This window comes from Arachis hypogaea, chromosome 16, assembly GCF_003086295.3.
Source record: "Arachis hypogaea cultivar Tifrunner chromosome 16, arahy.Tifrunner.gnm2.J5K5, whole genome shotgun sequence".
NCBI lineage: Eukaryota > Viridiplantae > Streptophyta > Magnoliopsida > Fabales > Fabaceae > Arachis > Arachis hypogaea.
This window is the reverse complement of record NC_092051.1, coordinates 104673766-104700286: the sequence shown is the minus strand read 5'-3', so window position 1 is coordinate 104700286 and position 26521 is coordinate 104673766. Positions and strand designations below refer to the sequence as shown.

The 26521-nt window shown below is 36.1% G+C and overlaps 1 non-coding gene and 1 pseudogene across 1 annotated transcript; both read left to right on the top strand.

The window, feature by feature from the left end:
• Positions 1-5152: 5152 nt before the first annotated feature.
• LOC112754590 (cytokinin riboside 5'-monophosphate phosphoribohydrolase LOG7-like) overlaps positions 5153-26521 on the top strand; it is an 88827-nt pseudogene continuing 67458 nt past the window's right edge.
• On the top strand, positions 17045-17152 carry LOC112760299 (small nucleolar RNA R71). Its single transcript, XR_003180747.1, has one exon. It is a non-coding gene; the product is annotated as a small nucleolar RNA R71 (small nucleolar RNA).

Genomic DNA, 26521 nt, shown 5'->3' with positions numbered 1-26521 from the left:
GTGCGAAATTGGCATTGACGCGTACGCGTCGTCCACGCCTACACGTGGGTGGTAAAAAACACAAATGACGCGTACGCGTCAGTGACGCGCACATGTGGGGCTGGCTATGCGTCTAGCACCCCACCAGTGCGGTCCTGGCACAACTCTCTGTCCAGGCCACGCTGTCGCGCCGTTCTGGCACGGTCTGGGCTCAAACCAAATATGGGCGTCGACGCACACACGTCAGTCACGCACACGCGTGACAGCCCCTCTTTTTTTATTTAACAGGCTACCAAAGTAATGTCAAACATTAATAAACAAGCGAAATTGCACTGTAAACTAAACAAACCAAACTAAAAATGAAAATTGAACTTATTACCAATATGAATAAAAGAGGAAAAACGGAAGAATTTACCTTGGTGGGGTGTCTCCCACCTAGCACTTTTAGTTAAAGTCCTTAAGTTGGACATTTGGTGAGCTCCTTGTCATGGTGGCTTGTGCTTGAACTCATCTTGAAACTTCCACCAACGCTTGGACTTCCAATAAGCTCCATTTCCAAGTGAATTCACCAAGCCTTAATGAAGTTCTTCACAAGCTTTGAGCTCCCAAAGTTGATCCCCTTATATGCTGGGATCTCAAATCTTGTTTCTACACTTGTCTTTAAGTGGATCATCATTGTTCCAACCGGGTGGCAAGCAATCCAAATTCTCAATGAAGTACCATACTCTTCTCTTAGATCCAACCAATTGATCACTAGTCCAACCCTTGCATCTAGCTCTTGAAATCTCAACCTTGATGAGTCTTGATTTGCAACTCTAACCACTAAACGCCCTTCTCTTACGCTTAATGCCACAAAGCCTCCTAAGTTGGCCATCCGTTTCAAGCATACCATACTCAAGTGGGACAGTAAAGCTAATAGAGATAAATTTTATCCACTCAAATGAGGGAGTAGATGGCAACCTAGGTAAAGAAGTCTCCAATGATCTTGACAAAGCATATTCAACTCCCGTCCAACCTTGCCAAAGGACTTCCACCTTTTGAAAAGGTTCTCCACTTTCAAGCTCTTCCTCACCGAATTTATCCAACTCTTCTCCGTCACTCAAATCATAAATATGAGGTTGAGAGGAATCTACCTCAACGTTGCTTTTAATGTCATCGGGAGAAGGCTCTTCTAACTCAAGGGGTTCACTTGTGGGTGCAAATTCATAACTAGGATGGCTTGATTCATGATCATCATCACCAAGGAAACTTGCTTCTTGATCTATCCCGTCTAATTCTTCATAAGGAACATGCCTTGGAGGTTGTGCACTACCCTCCTCAATATTAATTTCAAGCTTCTGAGAGGAGTACTCTACAATTCTAGATTCCCATGGAGGTTCAGCATCTCCTAAGTCTTCAACCACTTCTTCTTCTTCAATATTTACGGCTTCCTCCAATTGTTCCAATACAAAGTCACGTTCCTCACTTTCCACCGGAGTTCCTAATCTCTCTCTCATGCTACGCTCCTCATTAGATTCTCCGCATACGTCCATGGGAGTACTTTGAGTGTTAAAGTGCAGTGAAGCTAAATTATCTACTACCTCGGTCAAGGTAGCTATGAACTCTAGTGTCGTCTACTGCATATCTCTTTGCTCTTGAAGTAGTGAAGTGAGAGAATCATCTATTAGGGCTTGGGGTGGATAAGAGGGTTCATTATATGGGAGAAAAGAATCACAATAGGAAGATGGTTCATCATGATAAGGATGTGGTGGTTCAACACTCTCCATCTTTTCCACTTGTTGCACAACATACTCCAGTCCCTCGTTCTCAAGTTGAGATTTGTGAGCCATGAGAGCTTCGTGTACTTTTCAGCTTTGCTCTCGCTCCATCTGATGGATGGTTGGTTGAAGTCGATCCATTTTTTTCTTAAAATGATCCCGTGGCTCTTGTTCCGCTTGGCTAACATAATTAGGATCATATTGTGGTTGAAAGTTTGCACACATTGGAGGTAGTGTATATTGAGGTGGTGGTTCTTGGGAGTACTTGGGTTGGAATTGGGATGGCTCTATGTATGGTTCATTTGGCTCATAAGTTGGTTGGTATGGTGGGTAAGGATTATGATCATATGAAGGTGTTTGGTAAAACGGGGCTTGTGAGTATGGTGGTTCAGGGCTATATTGAGGAGGGGGTTTATATGTATATGGTGGTGGTTGTTGATTATCACGAAGAAGTCCACCATAACCATTGTCTTGGTATGCATCATGGAATGGTTGTTGCTCATAGTACATTGGAGGTGGTTGTTGCCAAGAGGGTTGATCAAAGCCTTGTTGCTCCTCCCATCTTTGATTGTCCCATCCTTGACGCAAGCCTTCATTGTAATCTCCACTTCCTACAACATAATTGTAACCACACTCATTACCAAAGGGGTGAGAATTCATGGTAACAAAAGAAAATAAAAACAAAAACTAATAAAAAATAATGAAAATAAACTCCTAAAACTAGAAACAACTAACAAAGAAACAAAAGGCAAACATATTCACAATATTCACAATAACCAATAATAATGCACACATTTGCAATTCTCCGGCAACGGCGCTAAAAATTGATGGGAGAAAAAATGTCAGTAAAGATTTTCAGAAAAATACGCATTGCAAGTATAGTTCTAAACCGACAATTAAACCTCAATCAATATGTAAATTGTTTGTCACTTAAGCAAACCCAATAAAATTAACCGAAGTATTTAAACCTCGGGTCGTCTCTCATAGAAGCATGTTTTCAATCATAGCACAAAATTAGGAAGAAAAATGTAAAAACATGCGAATTCTATGAAGAAGTGTGAGAATAATGGATAAAATTCACTCAATTCAGTACAAAATAAACTGTAAAATAGCAGTTTATCAGTCATATAAATTCTTATTATTTTATAACTACTAACTTTATAATTTAAATATAGAAAATAATTCGATAATTGTAAAGTTAGATAAACATTCTAATTTAAATAGTCAAACTTCATTATTTTCGAATTTCTAAAACTTTAAGTTGTAAATAGAAAAAATACTCAATAGTTGTAGAGTTTGAATAAAAATCATAATTTATTTCAAATTCAATTAATCAAAACTGCTTTTAATTATCTTTAATAAAATAATTTCTAAAATTAAAGCTATCAATAAATAAATGATTTGAAATTAGTTCATAATAAAATTTTTTCCCAAAGTTCTGGGTCTTACATTTCTATCCACCTTATAAAATTTTTCGTTCTTGAAAATTAAAATAATACATAAGATAATACATAGTTTTAATATTTTACTTTTGAATACTTTAGAAAAGCAAGAAGTCTTGGCATATATATAATTTTTCAAATACCGGATAAACTACACTACTTATATATATAAGAAAAATGTGTGGTGTAAAGTAAAAGTTACATGATAGGCTCAAAACAAAGAAGTTACATGGGGTTAATACTTTATCAAATTAAAAATTGAAACACAAGAAGATGCAATTGTTCAAGATAGATGTTTGCAAAAATAAGGTGGTAGTTAAGGTGGCCAAATGTTGAAAAACAGGGTGGGATAATGTTCACACACAGATCTCGTACCAACGTCAAAGCTTCAACCTTCTAACTCCATCAAGACATATCTTCACCATTCCCAACCATGCTTTATCAAGCAACTGGTCCGGGAGTTCTCAACCTCATCAATCACTTCACACACCCACTACCGGTCACCAGTCTAAGACCAACAAAACTCTTTCGTGTGAAAACTAAAGCTCCATAGCTTCCGGTGATACTGCACACTTATAAACTTCCCCTTCTACGTCCACGGACAGCATCCTAAAGGAACTAACGTATCGCTTATTATACCTAAATGTCACACGTGACATTAAAGCAATTCTCAAATTTATTCAGAAGGATAAAAGACCTTGGAAAATATGGACAAACAACAAAGATAGTATCCACAAAAGTTTGAAAGAATTGTTGAAACTACAAGTAAACAAGGAGGTACAAGCATTGAAGAGCCGGAAAGAAAATCAGTTTGGCAACCTCAAGAAAGACTCTCGAATCATAGAAAACTAATAGGAACAATAAAAGGAAAAGCAGTGCAGTAGTTTAAATAAAATCAAGTTGAGCCAAAGAAATATGAGGTTTATAGAAGGAGAATATCTAAAATCAAAGACCAAGCTCACAAAACTCAAGTATAATTAAAAATACTTTCGAATGCATTGCTCATAAGGAATGACAAACTTAAGAAAGTTATTTTACTTCCAAAAGAAAAGGGTATGCAACAAACATGTTGTAAAAGAATGACAAAAGCATAATTATGGAAATATTTTAATACAAACTCACGTTAAAGTAAATTATGTAAAGTTTAAGAAAGGTAAGAGCAAAAATGTTTCTTCAAATATTTGGAAAGATATTCAGGTGCACAATTAACCTAAAGCATGCATAAAACCGTTATACAGTCGGAAAAATCGAATTGCATTACATCAAAATAATTTCTAAGTTTAAGGATAGAATAGGTGAGGTTCGAAAAGTGAAAATTATAATCAATCCTCAGTGCTCAAAGCCCAATCACTTGTTATGAACCTTAAATAAGAATTAGAGAAGATTAGAAAGCTAAAGAAACAATAGAAAAATAAAATAAACAAGTTTTCAGTAAAATAAGGGTCATGCGTACACATGTCCCTGTCCCACGTACGCACAATGGAAAAAACGGATGAACGCGTACACAACACCTCACCCGCGTACGCGAGAGTCCCAAACGAAAGAGAATCCCTGCGTCGCATGTTACAAGTCGCGTACGCATACTTTGAAATTAACATTTCTGTGTACGCAAGATCACTTGGCAGTGGCTAATGTCCGCATCTAAACTCTTTTGGAATGATAAAAAATTGTTATAATAATTAACGTTTTTTTTCTTTTTCAAAAATAAAAAAAGACTATATCATCCTATTAAAAGTAGGTGATTAATTCCTCGCTTATAGGCATTTCAATAGGTAAAAGTAAAACTGTCAGACAATATATTTAAAATAAAAATGAAACCCTACGACCTCCTCTCCAACCACTTGATTAACATTTTTCTTTTTAAATACCACATGAGATGTGGATTTGAGGGGCAGAGTATTTATACATTATACTCATTTTCCCACATACATTCATATATATGCATTAACAAATTATCACCTTGTTTTCATATAAATGGAAGAGGCCAAATCCAGGTTCAACCACATTTGCATCTTCTGTGGCAGCAGTTCAGGGAACAAACCTACCTACCGAGAAGCTGCTCTACAACTTGCCAACCAGCTGGTACTCTTTAATATGTATCTCTTCCAAATTTTGGGTTTAGCATACACAATGCCACTATTTTTTTTATCAAATTCATATACTTTTCTTATTATTTATTAGGTTCATTTACCGTAATTCCTTCTGACTCTTTTTCAATCTGGAATTCCACGCAATTTCTTTCGTTTTTGTTACCTAGATTATTTCTTTATCAATAATAGGCTTACCATTGTAATTATTTTTTTAGTGAGAGTACATAAAGAGTACATAGTATATAAGGTGTAACAACTCAACAAATATTTTCAAAAAGGAGATTTTTCATTCTCTTCAACAATGAGAAGAATTTATTTCTCTCCCTCTCTTAATCCCTTCTGGTTCATCAAACCATCAACATCACAGCTTGAACAGCTTAGGGCATGAAATTTTCTTCATGGTGTGGTGAGCGTGGAGAGCAACCAAGCTGTGAATCAAATTAAAAAAAAAGTTGTGAATTAAGATCAATCCAATTTTGCCATTTTCTTTCTATCCCTAATTTTTCTTTCCCCCATTCTTACCTCTTCCTTCAAACTCATCCAATAGAATTTGATGAGAGCCTATTTCGCAAGATTCTTTCTTTGTGAACATAGTTGTTTCGATCAATGAGTTGGAAGGAAGAAGATCTAAATCCTTATTACTCTGTGATTCATTAATTTCTCAAAATGGCGAATATGGCAAACAGATCCTCCCATTGTAGAGGTCGTGGAGATACATTGGCTTGCTCTCATTGCAACAAGCAAGGGCACACAGAAGATGTATGCTATAAGAAGCACGGGTAATCCTCCCATTTCTATCAACGGCAGCAACATAACACCACCATCAATCACGTGATCACTGAGGGGCATGATGATATACTCAGTGACAAACAATCACAGCTCAATTGTTTCCAAGAGAACACTGGAATATCAAGATCTAGGTTCACTCCAGAGCAAAGATTTGCCTTGTTAGAGTTGTTCAAAGACAAAAGTGTGCAGCAACAACCTCATAATGCAAATCAAATTTTGACTAATTCCATTCAGACTTCCACTCCAGGTAAAATCATTGCATTACATTTTAATGCGAGAATTATGAGTATTATCACTCTAAAATCCGCATTATGGGTCATTGATTTCGGTGCAACAGATCATGTGACTTTTGACTTAAAAGATTTTGCAAGTTTTCAAAATATTGCTCCAATCAATGTGATATTTCCAAATGGGACCAAAACTGTTAGCTCCATCATTGGCACAATCACATTCTCTAAAAAAAATTTTCTCAAAAATATTTTATACATTCCTTCTTTTGATTTTAAACTGATATCTGTGTCAAAGTTAACCTCAAACTTACATTGTCAACTGTTAATCAATGATAAGTGTTTTGAGATATAAGATAGATCCACATCAAAGATTATTGGTATTGCTGAGTGTATAGAAGGGTTATATACAATGAGTAGAGAACCATAATTCTCTCACTTTTCCCCTCTTCCAACAAAGCAAGCTTCATTTGTGGCAACTATGACTACTACTCATCCCACCACACCTTCACACAGTGAGCACAACAATATTTGGCATCTTAGATTAGGACACATACCTATGCATAAATTGATTTTTCTGAAGAAGTATTATCCTTTTATAGATTGTATTGCTTCAAAACTTCCTTGTGATTCATGTCATTTTGCAAAACAAAAGAAATTATCTTTTAATCTTAGTACAACTAAAATAAAAGATTGTTTTGACTTAGTTCATATGGATATCTGGGGTCCTATTTCTGTCCTTTCCAATGAAGGACATAGGTATCTTTTTACTGTGGTGGATGGTAAGAGCAGATTTACTTGGATTTTTTTTTACGAAAACCAAATCTAAAGCATCACAATTGGTTATTAATTTTGTGAATTTTGTCAAAGTACAATTTGAGAAACAAGTTAAGTTTATAAGGACTGACAATGGGTCAGAGTTCACTCTAAAATCCTTTTTTGCATCAACTGGAATTTTACACCAAACTTCTTGTGTAGAAACACCAGAGCAAAATGGGATTGTAGAGAAAAAACACCAGCATATTTTAGGTGTTGCTAGAGTACTGCTATTTCAATCAGGAATTCCACATTTTTTTTGGCAATACGCAGTTGCTCATGCCATTTACCTAATTAATAGGCTGCCCAGCACTAACCTGGATAATGCTAGTCCTTACAAGATTTTGTATGGTAACTTACCTGACCTTTCATATTTAAGAGTATTTGGTTCTCTTGCATATGCCTCCACATTAACAAATTCAAGAACAAAATAGACCCAAGAGCTAGAAAAACAGCTTTTCTTGGTTTTAAATTAGGAACAAAGGGTTTTCTACTTATTGATTTAAAATCAAAGAAAATTTTCATATCCAGAAATGTAACTTTTTATGAAACTCATTTTTCATTTTTACATTTCACTAGCACTGACATTTCTGTAGTACCCATTCGTCCTCCACAATGCATTGATCTTTTTCAATATGATACACCATCCACACATCATTTGCCATCACCCACACATACCACACTCACAGATTCAAATGAACATTTCTAAAGCTTAATGCACTCACTAATTTCCTCACATACCATTGCACCCATTACCACACCACACACTAACAATGCACCTGCATCACAACACTCTGACATCACACATGACTGCATTACTAGAAAGTCTGAAAGAATCAAGAAACCACCTGCTTATTTGAAGGACTATCATTGTATGACAACCCACACAGCTTACTCTAGCAACTTTGCCAACTCTAACTCTTTATATCCTATCTCATAACACTTATCATATGATAAACTAACCCCAAAATATAAGTCACTGTCTCTAGCCATCACCTCAAATCAAGAACCTAGCACTTATGAGGAAGCGACTGCACATGAATGTTGGAGAAAGGCAATACAAGATGAATTGACAGCTCTAGATCAGAACAGAACTTGGTGTCTCACTGAACACCCAAAAGGCAAGAAGGCTGTGGGTTGCAAATGGGTTTTTCGGGTAAAATTCAATCCCGATGGCACCATAGAGAGGTACAAAGCGAGACTAGTTGCAAAAGGATTCACTCAAGTGCAAGGAGTAGATTATGGTGATACCTTTAGTCTAGTTGTCAAAATGACTACCCTACGAGTAATGTTAGCATTAGCAGCGGCAAAGAAATGGTATTTGAAACAGCTGAACATCAACACTGCCTTCCTTCATGGAGATTTGGACAAGGAAGTTTATATGAAGATACCACCCGGTTTTGCTGTGTCACAACCAGGTTTGGTTTGTAAATTACAAAAATCTCTATATGGGCTTAAGCAAGCAAGCAGGCAATAGAACATTAAGCTCACTCAGACTCTTGTGGATGCTGGTTATAAGTAGTTTTTTATGATCATTCACTCTTCATCAAGAAACAGTCTGAAAGCTTCACTGCCATTCTAGTATATGTTGATGACTTGGTTTTAACTAGGAATGACATTAGTGAAATCAATTCCATCAAGCAAAATTTGGATGACAAATTCAAAATAAAGGATCTTGGTGATCTCAAATACTTCTTGGGAATGGAAGTAGCATGCTCTAACTCTGGAATTCACATTTATCAGCGGAAGTACACCATGGACCTTCTCAGGTATTTTAGTTATCTAGATTTCTAGTTTCTCTCTACCCCATTTGATTATAGTCAGAAACTCTCAAATGAATCAGGTACCATTTTAACAGACAACACTATTTACAGACAGCTCATCGGCCGACTCCTTTACCTCACAAACACTAGACCTGATATCTCTTATGCTCTGGGACGTTTGAGCCAATTTTTGGACTGTGCAACCAGTTCTCACCTACAGACTATTTTTTGCGTACTTCGATATTTAAAAGGCCGACCTGCAACTGGTCTCTTCTTCTCCTCTACTTCTAATCTGCATCTCACTGGATATGCCAACGCTAACTGGGCTACCTGTGCCGATACTCGTCATTCTGTTTCCGGTTATTACTTCATGCTTGGGAACTCTCTCATTAGCTGGAAGAGTAAGAAGCAAACCACAGTTGCCAAGTCCTCTGCAGAAGCTGAATATAGGTCTCTTGCTGTTGCAACTTGTGAAGTTAGTTGGTTATCTTTCTTAATGAATTTTATTGGTTTGCCGCTTCAAAAGTCTATCACTCTATTCTGTGACAACCATTCAGCCATTCACATTGCCAATAATCCCATCTTTCATGAAAGAACCAAACATATTGAAGTGGACTGCCACATTATTCGTGAAAAGTATTTGTCTGGTCTCATTCATCTTATGCCAGTTCGTTCCAAGGATCAACTTGCTGATTTTCTTACCAAAGCTCTGCCACCGGGTCCTTTTCTTGCAAATGTTTCCAAGCTAGGATTTAGATTTACACAATTCTAGCTTGTGGGAGGGTATTACCTAGATTATTTCTTTATCAATAATAGGCTTACCATTGTAATTATTTTTTTAGTGAGAGTACATAAAGAGTACATAGTATATAAGGTGTAACAACTCAACAAATATTTTCAAAAAGAAGATTTTTCATTCTCTTCAACAATGAGAAGAATTTATTTCTCTCCCTCTCTTAATCCCTTCTGGTTCATCAAACCATCAACATCACAGCTTGAACAACTTAGGACATGAGATTTTCTTCAGTTTTCTCTTCCAACTCTTTCGATCCCTGTTTCTTAAAACAGATGGGAAAATAGAATGAAGGATCAACTGATGGATGGTTTAGGGTTTAAGTTTGGCATGAGAGAGAGAATTGCTAGCTGTAATCTGGGTGGTCAGTTAAGCAGCATTCTTGCATGACCTTTAGTTTGCTTAGTTTTCCCCTATACATACATATAATATACTATAATATATACTCTATTTTATTTTGAAATAATTAATTAAAACGCTCCAAACATGCACTCAATTGGCAATTCCTTGATATACATCATTTATTAAATTAAATGAGCAGAAGCACTCAAGTGGCTTCCACTGAAACGTGCTACGTACCTAAGTATGAATGTATGATTACTGTATGGAGAAGCGTGTCCTTATAGATATATAGCCTTTGGGGTTCTCTGTGATTTCCCCCTAAGTGTAATTTTTAATCTTGTTTTGATGAAGGTGGAGAGAAGGATTGATTTGGTGTATGAAGGTGGGAGCGTGGGATTGATGGGTCTCTAGTGCGCAGAAATTGTGATTACACTTTGATTATGTAAAATTCATCGCTCTTTCTTTCCCTGGTAATGGCGCCAAAAACATGATGCCAATACCATGGTTCACAACTTCGCACAACTAACCAGCAAGTGCACTGGGTCGTCCAAGTAATACCTTACGTGAGTAAGGGTCGAATCCCACGGAGATTGTTGGTATGAAGCAAGCTATGGTCACCTTGTAAATCTCAGTCAGGCGGATATAAAATAGTAATAGGGTTTTCGAAATTAATTAAATAAAATAGGGATAGAAATACTTATGTAAATCATTGGTGAGAATTTCAGATAAGCGAATAGAGATGCTTTCGTTCCTCTAAACCTCTGCTTTCCTGCTATCTTCATCTAATCAGTCTTACTCCTTTCCATGGCTGGCTTTATGTGATACATCACCATTGCCAATGGCTACTTTCGGTCTTCTCTCGGGAAAATGATCCAAATGCCCTGTCACGGCACGGCTAATCGTCTGGAGGCATCACCCTTGTCAATGGTTTCATCTTATCCTCTCAGTGAAAATGATCAACGCACCCTGTCATGGCATGGCTATTCATCTGTCGGTTCTCGATCATGCTGGAATAGGATTTACTATCCTTTTGCGTCTGTCACTACGCCCAGTAATCGCGAGTTTGGAGCTCGTCACAGTCATTCATTCATTGAATCCTACTCAGAATACCACAGACAAGGTTTAGACCTTCCGGATTCTCTTGAATGCCGCCATCATTCTAGCTTACACCACAAAGATTCTGATTAAGAGATCTAAGAGATACTCATTCAGTCGAAGGTAGAACGAAAGTGGTTGTCAGGCACGCGTTCATAGGGAATGATGATGATTGTCACGTTCATCACATTCAGGTTGAAGTGCGAATGAATATCTTGGAAGTGAAATAAGATGAATTGAATAGAAAACAGTAGTACTTTGCATTAATCTTTGAGGAACAGCAGAGCTCTACACCTTAATCTATGGAGTGTAGAAACTCTACCGTTAAAATTACATAAGTGAAAGGTCCAGGCATGGCCGAGATGGCCAGCCCCCCTGATCTAAGAACTAGGCGTCCAAAGATATCTAATACAATAGTAAAAGGTCCTATTTATAATAAACTAGTCACTAGGGTTTACATGAGTAAGTAATTGACGCATAAATTCACTTCCGGGGCCCACTTGGTGTGTGCTTGGGCTGAGCTTTAACTTTCCACGTGCAGAGGCCATTTGTGGAGTTGAACACCAGGTTTTGATCCATTTCTGGCATTCAACTCTGGTTTTGGATCCTTTTCTGGCGCTGGACGCCAGAATTGGGCAGAGAGCTAGAGTTGAACGCAAGTTTGCGTCATCTATTCTTGGCCAAAGTATAGACTATTATGTATTGCTGGAAAGCCCTGGATGTCTACTTTCCAATGCAATTGGAAGCGCGCCTTTTTGATTTTTGTAGCTCCAGAAAATCCACTTTGAGTGAAGGGAGGTCAGAATCCAACAGCATCAGCAGTCCTTCTTCAACCTCTGAATCTGATTTCTGCTCAAGTCCCTCAATTTCAGCCAGAAAATACCTGAAATCACAGAAAAACACACAAACTCATAGTAAAGTCCAGAAATGTGAATTTAACATAAAAACTAATGAAAACATCCCTAAAAGTAACTAGATCCTACTAAAAACATACTAAAAACAATGCCAAAAAGCGTATAAATTATCCGCTCATCACAACACCAAACTTAAATTGTTGCTTGTCCCCAAGCAACTGAAAATCAAATAGGATAAAAAGAAGAGAATATACTATAAATTCCAAACTATCAATGAAACATAGCTCCAATCAAATGAGCGGGACTTGTAGCTTTTTGCCTCTTGAATAGTTTTGGCATCTCACTTTATCCATTGAAGTTCAGAATGATTGGCTTCTATAGGAACTCAGAGTTTAGATAGTGTTATTGACTCTCCTAGTTCAGTATGATGATTATTGAACACAGCTATTTTATGAGTCTTGGCCGTGGCCCTAAGCACTTTGTTTTCCAGTATTACCACCGGATACATAAATGCCACAGACACATAATTGGGTGAACCTTTTCAGATTGTGACTCAGCTTTGCTAAACTCCCCAATTAGAGGTGTCCAGGGTTCTTAAGCACACTCTTTTTTTTTTTGCTTTGGACCTTGACTTTAACCGCTCAGTCTCAAGTTTTCACTTGACACCTTCACGCCACAAGCACATGGTTAGGGACAGCTTGGTTTAGCCGCTTAGACCAAGATTTTATTCCTTTAGGCCCTCCTATCCACTGATGCTCAAAGCCTTGGGATCCTTTTTATTTACCCTTGCCTTTTGGTTTTAAGGGTTATTGGCTTTTTGCTTTTGCCTCTTGGTTTTAAGAGCTTTGGCTTTTTCTGCTTGCTTTTTCTTTTTCTTTCTATTTTTTTTCGCCTATTTTTTTTTCTGCAAGCCTTGTTCTTTGCTGCTTTTTCTTGCTTCAAGAATCATTTTTATGATTTTTCAGATTATCAAATAACATGTCTCTTAGTCATCATTCTTTCAAGAGCGAACATATTTAACATTCTTAAACAACAATTTCAAAAGACATATGCACTGTTCAAGCATTCATTCAGAAAACAAGAAGCATTGTCACCACATTAATATAATTAAACTAAGTTCAAGGATAAATTCGAAACTCATGTACTTCTTGTTCTTTTGAATTAAAACATTTTTCATTTAAGAGAGGTGATGGATTCATAGGACATTTATAACTTTAAGACACAGTTACTAACTACTAATGATCATGTAATGAAGACACAAACACAAATAAGCACATAATATAGAAACAAAAAATAGAAGAAACAAGAACAAAGAATGAATTCACCTTAGTGATGGTGGCGTTTCCTTCTTGAGGAACCAATGATGTCCTTGAGCTCTTCTATGTCTCTTCCTTGTCTTTGTTGCTCCTCCCTCATTACTTTTTGATCTTCTCTTATTTCATGAAGCATGATAGAGTGCTCTTGATGTTCCACCCTTAGTTGTCCCATATTGGAACTCAATTCTCCTAGGGAGGTGTTGATTTGCTCCCAATAGTTTTGTGGAGGAAAGTGCATTTGAGGCATCTCCGGGATCTCATGGTGATGAGCTTCATACGCCTCTTGAGCTCCATGAATGGGCTCTCTTGCTTGCTCCATCTTCTTCTTAGTGATGGGCTTGTCCTCTTTAATGAGGATATCTCCCTCTATGTCAATCCCAGCCGAATTGCATAGGTAGCAGATGAGGTGAGGAAAGGCTAACCTTGCCATAGTGGAGGACTTGTCAGCCACCTTGTAGAGTTCTTGAGGTATAATCTCATGAACTTCCACCTCTTCTCCAATCATGATGCTATAGATCATGATGGCCCGGTCTATAGTAACTTCAGACTGGTTGCTAGTGGGAATGATTGAGCATTGAATGAACTCCAACCATCCTCTAGCTACAGGCTTGAGGTCCAATCTTCTTAGTTGAACCGGCTTGCCTTTGGAGTCAATCTTCCATTGAGCTCCTTCTACACATATGTCCATAAGGACTTGGTCCAACCTTTGATTAAAGTTGACCCTTCTAGTGTAGGGGCGTTCATCTCCTTGCATCATGGGCAAGTTAAACGCCAACCTCACATTTTCTGGACTAAAATCCAAGTATTTCCCCCGAACCATTGTAACATAGTTCTTTGGATCCGGGTTCTTACTTTGATCATGGTTCTTGGTGATCCATGCATTGGCATAGAACTCTTGAACCATTAGGATGCCGACTTGTTGGATGGGATTTGTTAGAACTTCCCAACCTCTTCTTTGAATTTCATGTCGGATCTCCGGATACTCATTTCTTTTGAGTTTGAAAGGGACCTCGGGGATCACCTTCTTCTTGGCCACAACATCATAGAAGTGGTCTTGATGGGCTTTAGAGATGAACCTTTCCATCTCCCATGACTTGGAGGTGGAAGCTTTTGTCTTCCCCTTCCCCTTTCTAGAGGATTCTCCGGTCTTAGGTGCCATCAATGGTTATGGAAAAAAACAAAAAGCTATGCTTTTACCACACCAAACTTAGAATGTTGCTCGCCCTCGAGCAAAAGAAGAAAGAATAGAAGAAGAAGAAGATATGGATGAGAGGGAGAGTGGGAAGTGTTTCGGCCAAGAAGGGTGTAGAGGGGTGTGTTGTGTGAATTTGATGAAGAATGGAGGGCTTTATATAGGGAAGGGAGGGGGGGTTAAAGTTCGGCCATATGGGTGGGTTTGGGTGGGAAATTGGTTTTGAATTTTTGAAGGTAGGTGGAGTTTATGAGGTAGGTTTATGGGGAAGAGTGGATGGATGTGAGTGGTGAAGAGGTGATGGGAAAGAGAGATTGAGGTGATTGGTGAAGGGTTTTTGGGGAAGAGTGTGTATGGGATTGTGTGAAAGAGAGTGGTGAGGGATGAGAAGAGTTGAGTGGAGGTAGGTGGGGATCCTGTGGGGTCCACAGATCCTGAGATGATCCTGTGGGGTCCACAGATCCTGAGGTGTCAAGGATTTACATCCCTGCACCCATTAGGCATGTAAAATGCCTTTGCACACAACTCTAGGCGTTCAGCGCCAGGTTGGTGCCCATTTTGGGCGTTCAACGCCCATTTGTTGCCATTTCTTGGCGTTGAACGCCAAAACCATGCTTGTTCTGGGCGTTCAGTGCCAGGATGCTGCCCATTTTGGGCGTTCAGCGCCAGAACCATGCTCTGTTCTGGCGTTGAACGCCAGGCAGATGCTTCCTCCAGGGTGTGATTTTTCTTCTGCTGTTTTTGATTCCGTTTTCAATTTTTATATTTATTTTGTGACTCCACATGATCATGAACCTATAAAGACATATAACTAAGAAAAATATAGTTAGATAAAAAATTGGGTTACCTCCCAACAAGCGCTTCTTTAATGTCAGTAGCTTGACAGTGGGCTCTCATGGAGCCTCACAGATCTGCAGAGCTTTGTTGAGACTCTCCAACACCAAACTTAGAGTTTGGTTGTGGGAGTTCAACACCAAACTTAGAGTTTGGTTGTGGCCTCCCAACACCAAACTTAGAGTTTGACTGTGGGGGCTTTGTTTGACTCTGCTTTGAGAGAAGCTTTTCCTGCTTCCTCTCCATGGATGCAGAGAGAGATCCTTGAGTTGTAAACACAAGGTTGTCCTTATTTAATTGAAGGATCAATTCTCCTCTGTCCACATCAATCACAGCTCTTGCTGTGGCTAGGAAAGGTCTTCCTAGGATGATGGATTCATCCTCTTCCTTTCCAGTATCCAGGACTATGAAATTAGCAGGGATGTAAAGGCCTTCAACGTTTACTAACATGTCCTCTACTTGTCCATATGCCTGTTTTCTTGAATTGTCTGCCATCTCTAATGAGATTTTAGCAGCTTGCACCCCATAGATTCCCAGTTTCTCTATTACAGAGAGGGGCATGAGGTTTATCCCTGAACCAAGGTCACACAGAGCCCTAAAGATCATGGTGCCTATGGTACAAGGTATTATGAACTTTCCGGGATCCTGTCTCTTCTGAGGCAATGTCAGTTGATCCAGATCACTTAGTTCATTGGTGAACAAGGGAGGTTCATCTTCCCAAGTTTCAATGCCAAATAATTTGGCATTCAGCTTCATGATTGCACCAAGGAACTTGGTAGCTTGCTCTTCAGTGACATCCTCATTCTCTTCAGAAGAGGAATACTCATCAGAGCTCATGAAGGACATAAGGAGGTTCAATAGAATCTCTATGGTCTCTAGATGAGCCTCAGATTCCTTTGGTTCTTCAGAGGGAAACTCCTTATTGATCACTGGACGTCCCAGGAGGTCTTCCTCACTGGGATTCACGTCCTCCTCTCCCTCTTTGGGTTCGGCCATTTTGGTAATATCAATGGCCTTGCACTCTCTCTTTGGATTTTTTTCTGTATTGCTTGGGAGAGTACTGGGAGGGATTTCAGTGATCTTTTTACTCAGCTGGCCCACTTGTGCCTCCAAATTTCTAATGGAGGACCTTGTTTCATTCATGAAACTCACAGTGGCCTTAGATAGATCAGAGACTAAGTTTGCTAAGCTAGATGGATTCTGCTCAGAATTCTCTGTCTGTTGCTGAGTGGATGATGGAAAAGGTTTACTATTGTTAAACCTGTTTCTTCCACCATAATTAAAGCCTTGTTGAGGCTTTTGATCCTTCCATGAGAAATTTGGATGATTTCTCCATGATGAGTTATAGGTGTTTCCATAAGGTTCACCTAAGTAATTCACCTCTGCTATTGTAGGGTTTTCAGGATCATAAGCTTCTTCTTCATAAGAAGCCTCTTGAGTACTGTTGGATGCAGCTTGCATTCCATTCAGACTCTGAGAGATCATATTGACTTGCTGAGTCAATATTTTATTCTGAGCCAATATGGCATTCAGAGTGTCAATCTCAAGAACTCCCTTCTTTATAGGCGTCCCATTATTCACAGGATTCCTTTCAGAAGTGTACATGAACTGGTTATTTGCAACCATGTCAATGAGTTTTTGAGCTTCTGCAGGCGTTTTCTTTAGGTGAATGGATCCACCTGCAGAAGTATCCAATGACATCTTTGATAACTCAGATAAACCATCATAGAATATATCCAGGATGGTCCATTCTGAAAGCATGTCAGAAGGACACTTTTTGGTCAGTTCTTTGTATCTCTCCCAAGCTTCATAGAGGGATTCACCTTCTTTCTGTCTGAAGGTTTGAACATCCACTCTAAGCTTGCTCAGCTTTTGAGGAGGAAAGAACTTGGCTAAGAAAGCCTTGACCAGCTTATCCCAAGAGTTCAGGCTATCCTTGGGTTGAGAATCCAACCACACTCTAGCTCTGTCTCTTACAGCAAAAGGGAAAAGCATGAGCCTGTAGACTTCAGGATCTACTCCATTAGTCTTAACAGTGTCACAGATCTGCAAGAATTCAGTTAAGAACTGAAAAGGATCTTCAGATGGAAGTCCATGAAACTTGCAGTTCTGCTGCATCAGAGAAACTAATTGAGGTTTCAGCTCAAAATTGTTTGCTCCAATGGTAGGGATGGAGATGCTTCTTCCATGTAAATTGGAATTAGGTGCAGTAAAGTCACCAAGCATTCTCCTTGCATTATTATTATTTTCAGCTGCCATCTCCTTTTCCTGTTTGATAGTTTCTGACAGGTGCTTGTTGGTTTGTTGTAATTCAGCTTCTTTTAGTTTTCTCTTCAGAGTCCTTTCAGGTTCTGGATCTGCTTCAACAAGAATATTCTTGTCCTTGCTTCTGCTCATATGACAAAGAAGAGGGCACAGAAAAATAATAATAATAGAGATCCTTTTTTTTTGTGAGTGAGGGAGAGATGTTAGTAGATGAATAAACAAATAGAAGGAGATGAGAGAGAAGAGAATTTTCGAAAATTATTTTTGAAAAAAAGAGTTAGTGATTTTCGAAAATAGTTTTTGAAAAAGGTTAGTAATTTTCAAAAATTAAAATAAAAATTTAAAATAATTAGTTAAAAAAAGAAATTTTGAAAAAGGGAGGGAGATATTTTCGAAAGTTAGAGAGAGAGTTAGTTAGGTAGTTTTGAAAAAGATAAGAAACAAACAAAAAGTTAGTTAGTTAGTTGAAACAAATTTTGAAAATCAATTTTGAAAAGATAAGAAGTTAGGAAGTTAGAAAAGATATTTTGAAATCAAATTTTTGAGAAAGATATGATGAGAAGATATTTTTGAAAAGATATGATAGAAATTAGTTTTTGAAAAAGATTTGATTTTGAAAATCACAATTAATGACTTGATTCACAAGAAATCACAAGATATGATTCTAGAATTTAAAGTTTGAATCTTTCTTAACAAGTAAGTAACAAACTTGAAATTTTTGAATCAAAACATTAATTGATTATGTTATTTTCGAAAATTTGATATAAAAATTAAGAAAAAGATTTTTGAAAAATATTTTTGGAATTTTCGAAAATAACTAAGAAATTTAAAAAAGATTTGATTTTTGAAAAAGATTTTGAAAAAGATAAGATTTTCAAATTGAAAATTTGATTTGACTCATAAGAAACAACTTGATTTTAAAAATTTTTGAAAAAGTCAAATCTAATTTTCGAATTTATGAGAGAGAAAAAGGGAAAGATATTTTTTTTATTTTTGAATTTTTATGATGAGAGAGAAAAACAAGAAAAATGATGCAATGCATGAAAGTTATGGATCAAAATCATGAATGCATGCAAGAATGCTATGAATGTCAAGATGAACACCAAGAACACTATGAAGATCATGATGAACATCAAGAACACATTTTTGAAAAATTTTTAATGCAAAGAAAACATGCAAGACACCAAACTTAGAATTCTTTAATGCTTAGACACTAAGAATTCAAGAATGCATATGAAAAATAAGAAAAGACACCAAACATGCAAATGCAAAGATCAAACAAGAAGACTTACCAAGAACAACTTGAAGATCATGAAGAACACTATGAATGCATGAAATTTTCGAAAAATGCAAGATGCACATGCAATTGACACCAAACTTGTAACATGACTCAAGACTCAAACAAGAAACACAAAATATTTTTGATTTTTATGATTTTATAAATTTTTTTGTATTTTCTTTTAATTTTTTTCGAAAAATATTTGGGAAAAAGGAAGCAATGAATTCAAAGTCCTCAATCAAAATCCTGGGAGTTAGACATGGCTTAATAGCCAGCCAAGCTAAAACATGTTATATGAAACACTAGAATTCATTCTTAAAAATTTTGAAAAAAATATATTTTTGAAAACAATTTTTTTTTTGTTGAAATTTTTCGAAAACAAAAGAGAAATTTTTGAAAGATTTTGAAAAATTTTTGAAAATAAAACAAAAAGAAAATTACCTAATCTGAGCAATAAGATGAACCGTCAGTTGTCCAAACTCGAACAATCCCCGGCAACGGCGCCAAAAACTTGGTGCGCAGAAATTGTGATTACACTTTGATTATGTAAAATTCATCGCTCTTTCTTTCCCTGGTAATGGCGCCAAAAACATGATGCCAATACCATGGTTCACAACTTCGCACAACTAACCAGCAAGTGCACTGGGTCGTCCAAGTAATACCTTACGTGAGTAAGGGTCGAATCCCACGGAGATTGTTGGTATGAAGCAAGCTATGGTCACCTTGTAAATCTCAGTCAGGCGGATATAAAATAGTAATGGGGTTTTCGAAATTAATTAAATAAAATAGGGATAGAAATACTTATGTAAATCATTGGTGAGAATTTCAGATAAGCGAATAGAGATGCTTTTGTTCCTCTAAACCTCTACTTTCCTGCTATCTTCATCTAATCAGTCTTACTCCTTTCCATGGCTGGCTTTATGTGATACATCACCATTGCCAATGGCTACTTTCGGTCTTCTCTCGGGAAAATGATCCAAATTCCCTGTCACGGCACGGCTAATCGTCTGGAGGCATCACCCTTGTCAATGGTTTCATCTTATCCTCTCAGTGAAAATGATCAACGCACCCTGTCATGGCACGGCTATTCATCTGTCGGTTCTCGATCATGCTGGAATAGGATTTACTATCCTTTTGCGTCTGTCACTACGCCCAGCAATCGCGAGTTTGGAGCTCGTCACAGTCATTCATTCATTGAATCCTACTCGGAATACCACAGACAAGGTTTAGACCTTCCGGATTCTCTTGAATGCCGCCATCATTCTAGCTTACACCACGAAGATTCTGATTAAGAGATCTAAGAGATACTCATTCAGTCGAAGGTAGAACGGAAGTGGTTGTCAGGCACGCGTTCATAGGGAATGATGATGATTGTCACGTTCATCACATTCAGGTTGAAGTGCGAATGAATATCTTGGAAGCGAAATAAGATGAATTGAATAGAAAACAGTAGTACTTTGCATTAATCTTTGAGGAACAGCAGAGCTCTACACCTTAATCTATGGAGTGTAGAAACTCTACCGTTAAAATTACATAAGTGAAAGGTCCAGGCATGGCCGAGATGGCCAGCCCCCCTGATCTAAGAACTAGGCGTCCAAAGATGTCTAATACAATAGTAAAAGGTCCTATTTATAATAAACTAGTCACTAGGGTTTACATGAGTAAGTAATTGATGCATAAATTCACTTCCGGGGCCCACTTGGTATGTGCTTGGGCTGAGCTTTAACTTTCCACGTGCAGAGGCCATTTGTGGAGTTGAATGCCAGGTTTTGATCCATTTCTGGCGTTCAACTCTGGTTTTGGATCCTTTTCTGGCGCTGGACGCCAGAATTGGGCAGAGAGCTGGCGTTGACTGTCAGTTTGCGTCGTCTATTCTTGGCCAAATTATGGACTATTATATATTGCTGGAAAGCCCTGTATGTCTACTTTCCAATGCAATTGGAAGCGCGCCATTTCGATTTCTGTAGCTCCAGAAAATCCACTTTGAGTGCAGGGAGGTCAGAATCCAACAGCATCAGCAGTCCTTCTTCAACCTCTAAATCTGATTTCTGCTCAAGTCCCTCAATTTCAGCCAGAAAATACCTAAAATCACAGAAAAACACACAAACTCATAGTAAAGTCCAGAAATGTGAATTTAACATAAAAACTAATGAAAACATCCCTAAAAGTAACTAGATCCTACTAAAAACATATTAAAAACAATGCCAAAAAGCGTATAAATTATCCGCTCATCAGTCTCGTATCTCAGGCTGTTCATGATGGTGGTCACCATGTTTTAGGGTTTGTAATTCTCAATTCTCATATCTTATCACTCTCTCTCTCTCTCTTTCTCACCATTCACCAACTTCAATTCTTTAATTTCTGTTGCATCTTTCTATGTTTGTGTAAGTGTATTGTTTCAATAGTAATCAATTTTCTAAGAATATAGTATACTAATCATTAATCAATGGTGCTCACAACTTAATTGGATTGCAAATATTGGTCCAAATAAAAGGGACCATTTAGAGTAGATATTATGAATGAATCTATTACTTGTATAATAGTCGTGGCTCATTAAGCCACGCGTCATTCTCTCAATTAACCAGAATAAAAAAATGAAACGGGGAGTAACGCAAACACGTTACATTCTTCCATCTAATCTTCTCCCCTATGTGCGTTTCACTTCAACCCGTCTCCTCCTCTATCTCCTTGAAAACCTTAAATCCCATCTTTCTCTTCGTTCTCTCCTCGATAACCCACTCCATCCTTACAGTCGATATCCTCTCTGGCTATTCACGCTCCTTCTGTCTCTCTCACCGAGTAGTTTGATACCCCAATTCCCGAAGAACAACTCTCTCAACCCCTATTTGAAAACCCTAACCAACCGAGCTAAGTGGATTATTCATCTGAGAGAACGATAAAGGCGATGGCGATTGTGAGTTTCAGCCGGAGAGATGCTCACGATAATGAGCAACTATGATCTCTATTGGGTGCTTAATACATTCACGGAAGTGAAGAACTTTGGTGAGACATGTTCAGTGGGATCTCAACCGTCGCTCTCCTCGTGCAGGTATTCTGCCGATATCTTTCTTTGTCTGTTACTGCAGGTTTAATGTCGTTGATTTTGAATTTTCATTGTGGGTTGGCGGTCTTTGATTTGGAATTTGGTATTTTTTTTTTTGTTTCTCAAATCTTTGAGTTGTTCTGATGGTTGATTCTCATCAATTTGAAGTAGATTGGTTTTCTTATCTGCGGTTGCTAGAATTTTCTGCAATTTGAAGTTGCGTCTATCCTTAAATCTTCCTTGTTATCGCACTCTGATTCGAAGTGGGTGAGGGTTTTAATTTGGTTGGTGGTTGGTGGTTGGTTGCAGCTCATGTTGTCAGAGTCAGAAATTAGAAAGGCCAGTTGAACATACTCAATTCAGGTAAGTGGGGTGGATTATTGTTCTGTTGTAAGTTATTTGTGCTTATTTTGTAACCCAAATGTGTATTTGGGAAAAGTACTTATTTTGTATTTGTGCTTCCTTTTAATTGCATTATTATGACTTGTGTGCAAGAAAGTAAATATGAGCGATGATAACATCACAAGGAATAAATGGTTGAAATGGCAAAGTCTAAATTGGAAGCCTTCAAATTGGTATTCAAAGAAGGAGAAACCGTTGAGAGCACAAAATGCAATAGAACAAGGTACCTTTTATCCTGTCTTTTTGGATCTTATGTTGTGTGAAAAAAAATAAATGTTAATTTATTATTATTTTTTTACTGTGATCTGTTGGTATATAATTTAGGGTTTTTAAAAGATCCATTGAGGATCTTTGACAGACTCAAATATGAGATTGCAACACAGTTCTACTAGTAACAAAAATAGAGTGAGAAAGTCTGCAAGAAAGTTAAGTTAAAAATATTTTCTTTTTGCTTTTTTTATATGAATTATGTTTAATTTGTTATTTTCTGTGGTTTTATAATATTTATTTGTTATTTGAGATAATTCATATTTTAATAGTTTAAATTGATAACTTTTTTATTATTACTCCGATCAATGTTGTATTTGTTACCTTTATTTCAAATCTATTAAATGAATTGTCTGATTTGGGAAGTGCATGAAGAAGAAAGAAATATTTGTGCTTTCAGCAAGTGCAGTGATGTCGTAGTATTTTTAGGGTGGGTTTGGGATTGTATGTTGATACATAAAATTTTTAAAAAGTGAGATATTTGTATTTTAAAATTGATATTTTTGGTAATTTTATGCATTGAAAAAATTATTGTGTTTGTATTATGAAGGAGGCAAATTTTTTCCTTTAGAGTTATGCTATGTACCAAAGATAGTTGCGTGCATTTGAATTCTAATTCACTATTTTTTGTGTTGTTTTGTGTTGGTAGGTGTAGATGTATAAGAGTTCAATTAAGGTTGTTGCTGGTTTCGGATCTGAATTTGCAGCACAGTCCTACTGTAGACAAAAATTAGGTAAGAAAATTTTTAGAAAAATTAATTAAAATAATTTTTCTTCTGATATATTTGTGTATAAACTGTGGTATATTGTGATTTGTTTGTATATGGAGCCTTAACAATATAGAGTACCTCTTTAATAATTAATGTAAAATTCATATCACAATTATATACAAATTGCAAATAGAATAACATAGAGTACAGCTTTAACAATATAGAGTACCCCTTTAACAATTAATGTAAAATTCATATCATAATTACATACAAATTGCAAATAGAATAATATAGAGTATTATTTTTGTTCATTGAAAATATACCTTAAGATTATAGGTTTAATATGGATTCCCTTAAATTTTCTACGAACATAAAAATTGAAATCATTTAGTGGTGGAAATATTAAATCGAATGTGAATTTGTGTTATTTGATAAAGAAAATCAAGGGGAATTTACTTAGATTCATTTTTCTCATGATTGTGTTATTTATTTTCCCTCTTTTCTTACAAGTTAAGAGTGATAGGCATGATGGATGACGATTTATTTTTGTTGGTCCACTCTGCTATTTGCAGTGGCGGTGGCGGCGGCGGTAGCACTGCTGGTTATGACTCTTTATTCATGTTACTATTTTTTTTGTTATTTTTCATTTTATTTTTCAACTTTGTGCCTTATTATTTATATATAAGTGTACACCACTTGATTTTTATTCAGAAGCTATTTAAAATACTTTTTTCAATTTGTGTTCACCTCTTCTTCAATTGTCGATGACCTCTTGGCTTGCAAAATGAAGCTGCTTCATGAAGTTAACTGATACTTCACCTTGCTTACTAAAGTTTTTTTTGTTTTGTTCTCTGTCTGTTCCTCTCATTTTTATAGTTTTATCTGCTTGATTTTGTACTTTAAAGATAGTCATAATTTATTGAAGTTTTTTTCTTCTTTTTCTGATATTGGTTAGGAAGTGTTTATTTTTTGTTTAAAAATATTCTCATGTTTCACAAATTAAATTTTTAACTTTAATAGAAAATCAGATATTTATTTTAGTTTCACTGGTGATATTAAATCACTTTTTAATCTTTAGATTACCGATGCCATATTTCTCAATTTTAAGTCTTATATTTTTCGATTTTTAAAAGATATGATTTTATGCATTTGAATAATAAAATACTTTTGTTGTAAAAAGTGAAAAAATCTATAAAGGTTGATACGGTTCAATTTCAATTGCTGCCTTCCTCATTTTGTATTTTTAACCTGTGAAACGTGTATTTTTAAGCTGGTATCTCACAAATGAAATTTTTAACTTTAATAGAAAACGAGATATTTAATTTAGTCTCGCTGAAGATAATAAATCATTTTTTAATCTTTGGATTACTAATCCCATATTCCTTAATTTTGACTGTTATATTTCTCAATATTAAAAGATATAATTTTATGCACTTGAATGATAAAGTACTTTTATTGTAAAAAGTGGAAAAACCTATAAAATTTGATATGGTTCAATTTCAGTTGTTAGCTTTCTCATTTGCTTCAGATTGGAGCTATTTATCTTTTATATTTCTAACTATTGAATAATACTTTTTTATGCATTCAATTTTAAAAAACTATTGTGGTAAAAAAGTGTGTTTATTTTTTGTTGTTTCTCTAAACTTTTGGTCTTTATTTTCTTGGCTTGCAAAATGAAGTTGCTTCATAAGTTAGGTGATACTTCTCCTTGCTTATTTATATTTTTTTTTGGTATGCTAAAAAATAATTACAATATTTTTCTTAATTGGTATATTTTGTTACATTTTTTACGATTGATACATTTTTATTCACTTATTTTCAGAAAGCAAATGTGGTCAACAATTGAAAATGCTATGTAAACCAAACCGGTACACGTTATCCAATGTAATTTTCTCTAATTTCTGTGAGAAATATTTTATCCCAATTTATAGGGGCCAATTTTATCTGCTAACTTCGTTGAGTTGTATGTTAAAAAGTCGTTAAAAAGTTTTATTACTATTCTTTGTTTTGTTCTCTGTCTGTTCCTCTCATTTTTATGTTTTTATCTGCTTGGTTTTTTATTTTAAAGATACTCATCAAATTTTATTTTAGTTTCACTTTAATAGAAAACCAGAAATTTATTTTAGTTTCACTTGTGATATTAAATCACTTTTTAATCTTTGAATTACTGATGCCATATTTCTTAATTTTGAGCCTTATATTTCTCGATCTTTAAAAGATATAATCTTATGCACAAAAAACCTATAAAAGTTGATACCATTCAATTTCAATTGCTGCCTTCCTCATTTTGTTATGTTGAGAAGTTGTTACCTGTTTCTTTACTACTGTTTATTTTCTTTTTTTTTTCTGTTTGTCATTTTTCACCACCAAATTGAGTGTCAAATTCACCTTTGTGCTTTTTTTTCTCTTGAGAGTCAAAATTATCTTTGTGCCTTATTTATACATAAGTGTACACCAATTGAGTGTTATTTTAAAGCTATTTAAAATACTTTTTTTTATTTTTTATCCTCTCTTCTTTGATTGTCAAAGAGCTGTTGGCTTGGAAAAAAGAGCTGATTGATGAAGTTAAGTGATATTTCTCCTTACATATTTTTACTTAAATTATATTTTTGTTTTATTTTGTGTGGTTTTACAATAACTTTTTTTCAGATATGGGAAGGTTCATAGGTGTATTAAAAACAATTAGAATATTGTTTTACGCAAAACTTTTGGACAATTTTTAAGAATTTTGACGAGTGACACATTTTTATTCACTAAATTTCAAAAATAATATGTGGTCAACAGTGAAGAATGTAAAAGTGAGAAAAACTATAAAATTTGATATGGTTCAATTCCAACGGCTGCCGTCCTTATTTTGTATCTTGAGAAGTCGTTACCTGTTTCTTTATTACTTTTTATTTTTGTTATTTCTGTTTGTTTTTTTTTTTTTTTTTGTCACAACCAAATTGAGTTTCAAATTCATCTTTGTGCCTTTTTTATGGTGTTCTCTTGAAAGTCAAATTTTTCTTTGTGCATTATTTATGTATAACTGTACACCACTTGTAACACCTACCATACAGAGTCTTATGCTTAAGCCATAATTCAGAGATGGCAAGGTATTACGACCTCTAAAATAAAAATAAAAAAAAAGTATGTATAGTAGTATGAATGATGTTTATAACTAGGAGCCTTTGAAGGAAAAATGGGTAAACAAAAATCGTGACTCGAAAAGCGCAACACTCCGATCGATAACGTACCGAACAAGAATAAACCAACACGAGATTATA